This window comes from Pinus tabuliformis, chromosome 2_2 (assembly GCF_031772625.1).
Source record: "Pinus tabuliformis cultivar Carrire ecotype Pingquan chromosome 2_2, CPIR1, whole genome shotgun sequence".
NCBI lineage: Eukaryota > Viridiplantae > Streptophyta > Pinopsida > Pinales > Pinaceae > Pinus > Pinus tabuliformis.
Genome location: NC_142300.1, coordinates 359,841,506 through 359,853,956, shown reverse-complemented (window position 1 = coordinate 359,853,956; position 12,451 = coordinate 359,841,506). Strand labels below are relative to the sequence as shown.

Below are 12,451 nucleotides of genomic sequence, written 5' to 3'. Positions count from 1 at the left end.
GACGGCTCACTTGACAAGCACAAAGAAAGGCTTGTCGCAAAAAGCTTTGCACAGAAAGGTGTCGATTATGAAGAGACCTTTGCCCCCACAACAAAATGGGCCACCATTCTTTGCCTTGGCAGCTCATAATGGATGGAAATTCAATGGATGTGAAGATTTCTTTATTGGATGGAAACTTGAAAGAAAATGTCTCCATGTCTTAACCATAAGGCTTTTTTATGAAGGGGAAAGATCATAAAATATGCGAACTCATCAAATCCTTATATGGCCTAAAACAATCAAACAAGCCTAGTATGAAAAATTAACTGAGCATCTTCTGAAATTAAATTTCAAACACGTTAATCTTAATGTTGCAACTCTATTTGTCAAGAAAGTACGCAAAATTGTCATCTATCTTTTGGTATATGTAGATGATTTGTTGATAACAGGGACCAATGAAAGCTATAACCATAAAGAAAGAGTTGAAGAAAGGATTTGAGATGACAGATTTAGAAAACTTTCACCACTACTTGGGCATTGAAGTGACTCAACACCCAAAGTATATATTCCTCTCTCAAAAGTAAATTTGAAATTGTTGAACAAGTTTGGCATGGTTGAATGCAATCCTTTTTCCACTCCAATGGAACAAAATCTAAAGCTCACATTTAAAAAAGAAAATGAATTTGAGGATGCAACTAAGTATAGACAACTTGTGAGAAGTCTTATCTACCTCACCACTACCAGACTAGATATTTCATTTGTTGTTGGAATCTTTTCCAGGTTTATGCAAAAGCCTTGTGAAGGACATTGGTTTGCTACAAAAAGAGTTCTAAAGTACTTGAAAAGAACTCAAGACTTTGGACTCAAATATTCACAGGTGGATGACTTCAGCTTGATTGAATATCTTGATTCAGACTTTGATGGAGATAAGGAAAATGGCGTCTCTACTTCAGGCTATACTATGAGCCTTGGATCAAAAGTTGTCTCCTGGAGGTCACACAAACAGTCAGTTCCAACAGATTCCACAACAGAGGCAGAATATGTGGAAACAATAGAAGCAACCAAGGAGATTGTGTAGCTCGAGAAAATTCTTGAAGACTTGTAGGAGAAACAAGTGAGCTCTACCCCCTTTCTGATTGATAATACTTCTACACAAGGTCGCTTGGGAGCAAGAGCGGAAGCGGGAGTGCGGAGCAACATTTTCAAAAGCTCCTGGTTCGAGAACGAATTTTTATATAATATATATTTTATATATTTTGATGCATATATGTCAACAAAGGCATGTAGAATGATGAATTAGATATAAAACACAAAAAACATGGATTGAACCATATAACATCAATCATATAGAAGTTATAATCTTCATCAACCACATCCACAAGTTAGTAACATACAACATATCAAGTCTCATGATTCATCAATCTTAAAGTTTCAAGTTTTCAAAATTCAATATATAACATTTGTCATCATTTATCACTAAAGTTGTACTTGTAACCATTACCATTATGAAGTAACCAAACTATAACAAAGAATATCTAACATGAAATGAAATGTTTCAACTTTCAACTTTCACGAAGCATCATATTCATAATTCATTACCAATGAGTTATAAATGCCAACTTCAAACTTCAAACTTAAATTGTCATATATTGTTTACAAAAAATACCATAATAAATATGAAAGAGTCAATAGTTATAAAAAGTACTAGAAACTAGAAAAGACAAGTAAATCTATTATCTACTGCTTGACCCTCTTTCCATGAGAAATTTCTAATTTCTTGTCTCGTGCTTTATTGGGAGTCTCCTCCTACATAGTCGAATGGCCTTGGTGCTCTTGATCATTGGGAGTCTCCCCCGCAAAGAGGGTTTGGTGCTCTTGATTAAATACAAGTTCCATACCCTAGTACATGACAAAATCCAATGGAAACATTGCAATCCCCCACAATCCTGAAATCTTGAAAAATTGACAAGTCTGCTAGACTTTGAGTGAAATCTAAGAATTCTACTTTCTCCATATGAAATCCAATGAGGTTGAAACCACTCTCAAACATCCTATGCCATTTCATGGTAATGTTAAAAATTTAAGTCAAAGGATGAAAGTGAAAGAGAAAGGAGAATGTCACTTTTATTTTACGAATTTAACATTACCATGAACTGAATATCAACACTAGGGCCATAGGATTGAACATTAGGTTGCCACACTCGAAAAAAATTGTAATAGCTCTCTCTATCACTCCTTAAAAGGCAAGGAGCGAAAAAAATTAGGGAGCGTACTCCCGAAATTCGCTCCCACAGGGAGCGAATTCGGGAGCACGCTCCCGGGGCCGCTCTCGATGCGTTCCCACCCGGAGCGTGCTCTAGGAGCGAATTCGTCAAGGGGGGACGCTCCCCCGCAACCATGCTTCTGCAATTAAATTGGCCAAGAATCCCAAATTCCATGATCGAAACAAACATGTCAACACAAAGTATCATTTGATTCAATATCATGTAGAGGCCAAGCCTATTCATCTACGACATTGTTTCAAAAATAGTAAATTGCAAGTATCTTCACCAAAGCATTTGGAAGAAAAAAGTTCGAAAAATTTAGAATGATGTTTGGACTCACAAACACCCCCGTCAGATTAAGGGGGTGAATGTTGGACACCTAATCCTCAGGGATTGGGTGAAAAAATTGTAAATATGTAAATAGAAGAAAATGAACAGTTAGAAGAGAAAACGACCTTGGAATATGAATCCCAAAAGTCACCCCTCTTTAGTTATATAATGATCTTTACATTAATGTAAATTATGAAATTATTCGGGAGTTACCTTCCTAGCCTGACAGTAATGTTTCTGATGTTTTGTTATTGTATTGAGGCTCTGCTCAAAGGAGGCTTCCCCCACAAAGAGGCCCGTGAACATTGCTCTCTCTTTTTTAGACAATCAATAAAGGGGTTATATTACGCAGTTTCTATATCATTGTCTCCCTTATTTACTTTTCTGCAGTTTATATAATTCTTGAATAATTGCTCAGGAGTCGGTAAGTGTTGTTACCGTTGGTTAAGTACCAATCTTTCGTTTCAGCAAGTTGTCCCAGGTGTTTAGTTATATTTTCCTTCTCATACTTCTTCTTATAGCAGTTTCATAGACTATGACATTTCTTTTCATAGTAGAAACAAGCCACATTCTTATTTGACTGTCAGGCCAGGGTAACTCCAGCTATTGTTGAACGCAAGACAGAACTGATTATTTCACATTAGATAACTATTATTTATATACACAAGAAACGGATCAGTTCATCTTCTAGATGACTGTCCGGCTTCACCTCATCCGTTTCGGATTAGGTGTCAACATTCCCCCCCTTAATCTGAAGGGATGTTGGTGAGTCCAAGCATCGTTCTGAATCTTTCAAGCTTTTCTCTTCCAAGCGCTTTGGTGAAGATGTCTGCAATTTGTTCGTTTGTGGAACAATGACGGAGATGGATTGTTTTGGCCTCAACATGATGTCGGATCAGATGATATTTAGTATTGATGTGCTTAGTACGATCATGGAACTTTGGATTTTTGGCCAACTTTATTGCAGATGTGTTATCAATCATGAGTGGAGTAGATTGTATTTGTTTTACTTGCAAATCTTCAAGAATTTTCCTGAGCCACACAATTTCTTTCGTTGCTTCAGCTGCTGCCACGTATTCTGCTTCTGTTGTGGAATCTGCTAGTACTGATTGTTTGCGTGATCTCCAGGAGACAGCTCCTGATCCAAGACTCATAGCATATCCTGAAGTAGATACCCCAGTTTCTTTGTCTCCATCGAAGTCTGAATCAGAGTATCCAATCAAGTTGAAGTCGTCCACCTGTGTATACTTGATTCCAAGGTCTTGAGTTCCCTTCAAGTACCTTAGAACTCTTTTTGCAGCAGACCAATGTCCCTCACAAGGCTTTTGCATAAACCTGGAGAGGATTCCAACAGCAAATGAAATGTCTGGTCTGGTAGTAGTGAGGTAGATGAGACTTCCTACAAGCTGTCTATACCTTGTTGCATCCTCAAATTCCTTTCCTTCAGTAGATGTGAGCTTCAAGTTTTGTTCCATTGGAGTAGAAAGGGGATTGCACTCTGTCATGCCAAATCTGTATAACAAATCTCCAATGTATTTCTTTTGAGAAAGAAATATGGACTTTGGATGTTGGGTTACTTCAATGCCAAGATAGTAATGAACATAGCCCAAATCAGTCATTTCAAAAAATTTTCCTAATTCTTTCTTTATGGATGCAATATAGCTTTCATTGTTCCCTGTCATTAAAAGATCATCTACATATACCACAAGATATACAACTGTTTTGCCAACTTTCTTGACAAATAAAGTTGCATCATCAAGATCAAAATGTTTGAAGTTGAGTTTCAGAAGATGCTCAGTTAGTTTTTCATACCAGGCTCGTGGTGCTTGTTTGAGGCCATACAAGGACTTCACAAGTTTGCATACTTTGTGTTCATGTCCTTTCACAGCAAATCCTTCAGGCTGGGACATAAAAACATTCTCTTTTAGATCTCCATTCAAGAATGCAGTTTTTACATCCATTTGATGGACTTTCCAACCGTTCTGAGCAGCTAGTGCAAAGAGTGTCCGGATGGTGGCCCATTTTGCTGTGGGAGCAAAAGTTTCCTCATAATCGACCCCTTCCTTCTGTGCAAAACCTTTTGCCACAAGCCTAGCTTTGTGCTTGTCAAGTGAGCCATCAGCTTTGTACTTGTTCTTGTAGACCCACTTGCAGCCAATTGGTTTGGTTCCAAATGGAGGATCAACCAGTTTCCAAGTGCCATTCTTTATGAGGGCATCATACTCCTTCTGCATTGCTTCTTTCCATTCATCATGAGAAGCAGCTTCTTTGAAGGAAGTTGGTTCAAAATCTGTAGACAAGTTCAATTCACAATCATAAGTAACATCCATATCAACAGGTGAATTAGAGTTATCTACATCACCTCCATCTTGTCGGTTTGAATTTCGGGTTCCTGTTTTTCCAATTTCATCAGGATGAACACTTTCAAGTGTCTTTGTCAGCCACTTTGGGGGACCTTTCTGAGATGGTCCAGGCTGTTCTGTTGATTGAGTTGGGTCTGAATCAAGATTGAGTCTCCCAATTCTATCAATTACATCACTTAAAGCATCATCCGTTGTTGGAGTGTCATGCAGGGGAGATTGTTCTTCAGAAGAAGATTCCACATGTTGATCTAGTATAGGAATCCCCCCTTCAAGATGTGGAATCTGATTATCAAACTCTTGGAATGATTTTGGTTTTGTGAATCTATCCAAGCGATCAAGTTGCCGTTCAACAACACTGTCAGATTTGGATGATTCAAGAAAAATGACATCTCTAGATAAAACAAACTTTTTATTTACTTCATCATAAAGGCGGTATGCTTTAGATGTGTTTGAATACCCGAGGAAGATACACTTACGACTTCTAGCACCAAGTTTGTTTCTATGTACCTTTGGTATTAAAGCATAACAGGTGGAACCAAATATCCTGAGATGTTTTACCGAAGGAACATGTCCATACCACAATTCATAAGGAGTCTTGTTTCTTATAGTACTAGATGGACATCTATTCTTTATATATGCAGCACATAGAACAGCATCAGCCCAAAACATTGTCTTTACATTTTTGAAGAAAAGCATGGATCGTACCATATTCAAAATTGTTCTGTTCATTCTTTCAGCTACACCATTCTGTTGAGGATTATAAGGCACAGTTGTTTGATGTTTAATCCCATGTTGGCGAAGATAGTGTTCAAATTCATTTGATGTATATTCTTTTCCATTATCAGTGCGAATAGACCCAATATGAGATTGTGCATCATTTTCAATCCACTTATGAAAATTCTTAAATGTTTGAAAAGCATCAGATTTGTTCTTCAATAAGTAAACCCAACACATTCTGGTGTAATCATCAATAAATGTCATGATATATTTATTTCCATTTGCAGAAGGAACAGGCATTGGACCACATAAATCTGAATGAATAAGTTCAAGCTTCCTATGTGCTCTTGAATGTGAATCATGAAAAGATTGTTTGCTATGCTTTCCTAGAATGCAAGCATCACATTGTTTATGTTTTCTAGGAATTGTAGGCAAACCAGCAACACCATTTTTCTTCAACAAGCGGAGACTATCATAGTTTAAATGTCCAAATCTAGCATGCCATAATAAACTTGATGGAAGTGCACCTTCTTCATGATGAGAAATATATGAGAAATGTTGTGCATGAGCAGAGGTTCCTTGCAGTTTAAGGAGTCTTTCTTCTTCTATACCCCTCATGACAAGTGAGTGGTCAGATGCCTTTCTTACCTCAAGCTTGCCATCAAACATGTGAATGGAGTGACCTTGCTGGCGGATGTGGACCAGGGACAGCAAGTTTCTCTTCAGCTGTGGGAGATATAGAACATGATCCAGAAGAAAGTCTGGAAGACCAGGCAGTTTAAGCCTGATTGTGCCAAGCCCTGATGGCTTGATTTTTGACTGATCTGCAAAGTATACTGCTCCATCAACATTGTTAGTGAAATCTTCAAAGAAATCTCTCCTATGAGTCATATGACAGGTTGCTCCTGAATCAAGCAACCAGTCATTTTTCGAAGAAGAAAGTGAAGCATTAAACAAATCTTCATTTACTCCAATATTACATTGTGCCTCAATATAGTGTGCAGATTCGGGTGCTTTACCTTTGTCTGAGTCATCAGTTTTACCTTTCTGCTGATTTCTTCTCTGCTCAACTTTGTCCCATGGTAGCTTGCATGTAGAAGCATCATGTGATCCATTTCGTTTGCAGCGAATGCAATGCAGATCTGCCTTTTCTGCTTGAGAATGTCTGCCCCCCCTGCCTCTGAAGTATCTTCCTCTTCCTCTTCGTCCACCTCTTCCTTTTGCAGAATCTTGAGCAGGATGCTTTTCTTTGTGAGCAAGGCAAACAGTCTCTTCAGAAGATTCAGGGACTGTTTTCTTTCCAAAGGCTTTCTCTCTTTCAGCAAACTTTTTCACAAGAGAGTCAAAGGTTATATCTTTAAGGTTTCCATCTGATTGTAAAGACTCAAGATAATTGGAGTAGGTAGGATAGAGTGCTTTGAGAAAGGCAATAAGAGAGATATCCAGCTCAACCTTAGTGGATTTTATATCATGCATTATAGACTTTATTTCAGATGCAAGAGCAAGAGGATCATTATTTTTCAGTTCAAGAGTGAAGAGTTTAATCATGAGCTGAACAACTTCAAGTGCAGAATGTGTATCATAGAGTTCTTTCAGCTTTTGTATAGCTTCAAAGGCAGTGGAATAGCAGGAAATATGACGACTTACTTCCTCATTGACAGATGCTGCGATCAATGCAAAGGCTTTGCTGTTCTTGTTTTCCCAAATGGCGAGTTCTTTGTCTGATGTGGGCTGCACAGGGTCTCTGTCTTCTTCTCCGACACACACTCCTTTCCACAGTTCATTGTAGATAAGGGTGTGTTTTACCATCCGGGACCATTCAGAATAGTTCTCCTTGCCAGTGAGAACTATTCCGACCATAGAAATGATTGAATGCATTCTGTAAAAAAAATCTCTGCCACAAACACTTCTGTTGAGAGAGAAAAAAAAAATCCTTCTGAAAAAATATCTCTGCCAAAAACTTCTGTAAAAATATCCTTATATGATTGCCTTATGCATTATATGTATCACTGCTCAAATATATATATATCATTGTTCAAAAATCAAAGGGCGCTCAATCACATATATCACTGTTTAAAAAATCAAAGGGCGCTCAAATATCAATGTATATCACTGTTCAAAAAAAGGTGCTCACATATATATATATGACATGAAAACACTGTATTCGGCCTTGTCTTTCACGCAAACATTGTTTCAAAAAAAAACTCGGTTCTTACGCATAATATATATGCTGCTACATATGATGCAATACCATACCCTTTATCGCATAATATATATGCTGCCACATATGTACCCACAGCATGCAATTTATAGAGATTGACCTTCAACGTCCTTGCCTTATCAAACTTACTCCGCGCAATGACGTTCTTGCACTTCTTATATCACCCTCAGTTCTCAGTTCAACAGCATCAACGCATAGGTGTAACGGACCTCAACGCAGCATTCCAGGGAATGAACGGATCAACTCAGGGCGCCAGTACTCAAGGTCTGAGGGCGCAGTCTCCAGAGGCGCAGTCTGGCAGTCAGTGAGCAGTGTCAGGACAGAACAGACCAGGAGTTACAACCAATTTGGGACCTGTGCTCTGATACCATGTCAGGCCAGGGTAACTCCAGCTATTGTTGAACGCAAGACAGAACTGATTATTTCACATTAGATAACTATTATTTATATACACAAGAAACGGATCAGTTCATCTTCTAGATGACTGTCCGGCTTCACCTCATCCGTTTCGGATTAGGTGTCAACATTGACTTCAATTTTTACTGAGAATTCTCCTCAGATTTTCTTCTGCATCCTCTATGCACCTTTCTTATTCAACTTTGTTGTGAAAGTCTCTTCACATGAGTTTTGCCCATCTACCTTTGTGTTGCTCCTCTACCAACAGCATGCCTCCATGTTCATCCAGCAAAAAACTAAATTTGTTGTCACGTTGATACTAGTGACAAAAGTTCAGAACACATATGTCGACCCAACAATCACCAACGCAACAAGGTTTTTTCAACAACCTTATCTTCCACTGCAATCAGCTGATCCCGCACATCCTAAATGTCTGTCATGAAATCACTGACTGATTCACCCTCCATTTTCAGCGCATAGAGTTCATGCCTTAATAAGAGGATCCTGGCACAATGTGTCGTTTCATACAAATCTTGTAGTCACCCAAATCATATCTGTTGAATTTGTGCATCTAACTTGTAATATTATGTGATCTGCAATAGAGAGCACAAGATGTTCATTGCACATCATCTCTTGCTTTCCATTTCTCAAGCTCAGCTTGATCTGTTAATGCTACCTCCTAATCTTCAACAACTGTAGAATGTTTCTGCTTCATAAATTGATTTTGAGTCTTGAATTTCGATGTCCCGTAATTCCTTCCATACAGCTTTGTTTCTAGAAGCCACATACTCACCATTGTGGATGGTGGTGGTGGGGTACACAATGAATCCACTCTTACCTTGTTGCTCTCTTCTGCTACAAACTCCACTCACAGTAAACTTTTCAAATTTCTAGAAGAAATACGAAACTCTGCTCCTACTTCAACTTCCCAAAACTACTATTCTTTGCTGTAAAAACAAAACAGCAACTCTGATTGCTTGGGATCAGAACAACCTGATTTGCTCTGATATGATGTCAAATTTTCTAGTTTAAGCAGTGAAAACTCTAATTTACTTTGCTCTAACAAACAAAACATGGAACTTCAGGCTCATGGCCAATAGAGAAACAGTCAGTATTGATCACAGCGACTGAGGTGAACAACAAGATCTTTGCACTACTCCTGATCATGCACTAAACTCCAATACCATTCTAGTTATGGACTACAGATCAATTATTTGCATCAATTAATTGATGCAGTTCCTCTGCTCCAGGACTCGAATGTAATAACTCAATAATAATTCTCCTCGTGGTCTCATAAGGTGGTATTCTAAATCCACCCAACAGCTACAGTTGCCACTGTGATACTCTGATACAGCTTGAATAGTAAGCAACAGCGTGTGCTACAGTAGACAAGTTCCAACTTCCCTCACACAAACCTTCTGTGTTGTATGAAATAACAGCTAACATTGAAGCTGAGTTGCCAAGGTACGGGTATGGACTCTTTTTGAAACAAGAGATGGGGGTACGTCGAGTTACAAATATCAAATTTTCTATATATGTAGAAAAGAACTAAAAATTAAAAACAAAAAACAACTGAATTAATGTTAAATTGTAAATCAACAATTATTCAAATTCATTCTTAAATCCAAATAATTCCAGTGTCCGCCAATCCATTCATCAATTAAAAATCAATATTAAACAATGAATCTAAAATTGTGTAGAATTTCCTTGAAATTCTGCTATTGCTTGAACGAAAATCTGAAACTAATTTGTAACCCAAGACACAGAATTTCTCTACCAATTTGCAGCGGAATAGAACAGAATTAAACACAGTGACACGATAGCAAAACAACACAATAATTTCTAGGGAACCCAACTGGGAAAACCCTCTGCTAGCTGTAGAAATTTTATTGACAAAGTTTGAGCAAATAGAATTATTACAAGGCAAATTGTTTCTCTAGAGAACAAGCTTGTTCTCCCTGCTAGTACTTAGCTCGAAACCCTGCTTGCAAGAACCCTGTCCTTAGCTCCTAAATCCTTGCATTGGCCCTGGAAATTTCCTCTTATTTCCTACCGCATATGTGATATTCCCACTTAGCAATATTGCTAAGGGAAATATCAATTTTGTCAAATTTTGGATTACTACTTAGGAAAAGTGGGTTGTGGGACCCCACTTGAAGTTTTGAGCTAAAGTAAGGGCCCAACATAGGAGAAAGGGAGGAAATCGAATGGCTAGTGGATGGTGGGGGCCACCCCAAAAAGGAATACGCTCCCCTTTTGGTAGTACACTCTTGGAGGGAAAGAGAAGGAAAATCGATGGATGGGTCCCACATGGGGAAATTGGAGGCTCAATGACAAAATAGGAGAGGGCACTCATTTTTGGGCATCTTTGATCATTTGAACATTCACCCTTGACTAGCACGCTTGAGCGGAGAGCCAAGTCTACATGTGTTGTTGAGCACATGAGATTTTCAAGCGAGAATCTCACCCTACCTTCGGTGGACTTCGAGTGCCAGCCCAAGGAGGTGTTTTGCATCATTTCTGATCTGACCAGGGAGTTTGCCAAGCGAATTCATGGAGCTGGAGAACAGGTGGGACGTAGGACGGGGAATACGCTGCCTTTGGAGGAGCTGGTTGTGGAGTTGGGACTTTGTTGGGCTTTCAGGGACAGCCTAGGGCCATCAATTGCTGAAGATTTGGAGTGCTTCCAGGGCTTCATTTCGTGGGAGACTGCTGTGCCAACACAATCACCACCAGGGACTGCATGGGCTTGCGCAGTGGTACCTTCGTGCCACACATGGGAGCTTGGAGAGATAGGAATTGGGGGCTAGAGCTTGTGGGGTAGTTCTGGAGGGGAAATTGTTGAATATTGCAGCCATTTTGGTGGCCATCTGCAGTGATATTTTCAGGTGGGTCGAAATACCCAGTAGCTGGAGGAATGGGTGGAAATTGGGCCGAATTTCGGAGTTCAGCATTTGGCCAAACCCTTTATGGGTTCTGGTGGGTTTTGGTGGAGAGATTGGAGTTAATTTCTCGGAATTTTTTGAGCACCGGAGGAGGGTCAAATCAGCCATTCTTTGCAGCCAACAACTCAGTTCTTGAGGGATAAGCGCATAACTATTGTGGGGACAGCCACCTAGCAGTTGGGGCAGTTGATTTTATCACTTGGGCTTTGCTAGCTTGCCTTGGGCAAGCCCAGGTGCATACTTTCCAAACTACTATTGTACCCCATTTATTTATAATAAGATGGCTCAGTTCAACGCAGTTTTTGGCTTGTTTCATGGTGTTTAATTTGTGTGGAAATTTTGTGGGTGTTTTTGCTATGCATGCTTTGATTATCATTGTTAAATTTCCTTAGGGATATTACAGCATAGCAGGCTCCTATTTCCTAGGAATTTCTCCTAATTCCTAGCGCAAATCAGCAAGGATTTCCTCTGTGTATAGGCCTCTCCTTCTCGTTGTCCCTAGTTCTCACACAAAACTTGTGCTCTCTATTATCTTGTCTCACAACCTTGTGCTCACAAAAACCATGATCCAATTATGTACCTTCGTCCTCCTTATAAGCAATTCACATCAGCGAAATCTGGCAAGGTTATTTTTGGAACTCCGACTTGTGATTGCTAAGTTAACTGAGTCTAACTGACTCATGTAACTCGTCCTGCCTCAAATAGAAATTGAAGCTCACTTGTTTGCCCTTTTCCAAAGATAACTCGCACTAAGAGAAACAAATTGAGCCTTCAACTCCTGCGTTTAAGTCAAACTACTCCATCACTTGTCCTAATTTATAGAAACTTGTCTTAACTTATAGGAACTTGTGCATGCTAATGAAACGCTGCTTGTGGTCTCTTTGACTAAGGCACAAGTCAAAGAAGACCTTACTCGCTACTATTTTCAACAAATTGAAAAAACGGTGAACTTTATCATTAATCATTATCATAATTCATTGATAGAAGAACAATGGACTGGTAGTGTTGTCTTTTATTTTTCAAAGAAATACATTCAAAAAATTGTCAAATGGCATTCCCACAAAATGAAAAAACAACATAGTTGTGTACTAGTAGTCAAGGTTCCATGTTCTCTGTCGTTGCATCGTCATCGAGTGGACTTAGGTCCTAGGTCAACAGGTTGTCCAAGTAATCATTCATATCAAGCATAGGGTCATCGTTTAAGATAGTAGCTAGAGGTCAACTCCGTTCTTTTAA

At 39.0% G+C, this 12,451-nt stretch overlaps 1 protein-coding gene across 1 annotated transcript in view; it reads right to left on the bottom strand.

The window, feature by feature from the left end:
* The window catches only part of LOC149192733 (uncharacterized), a 515,238-nt gene that overhangs the window by 485,284 nt on the left and 17,503 nt on the right, over positions 1 to 12,451 (bottom strand). The gene's annotated exons all lie outside the window — the stretch shown is intronic.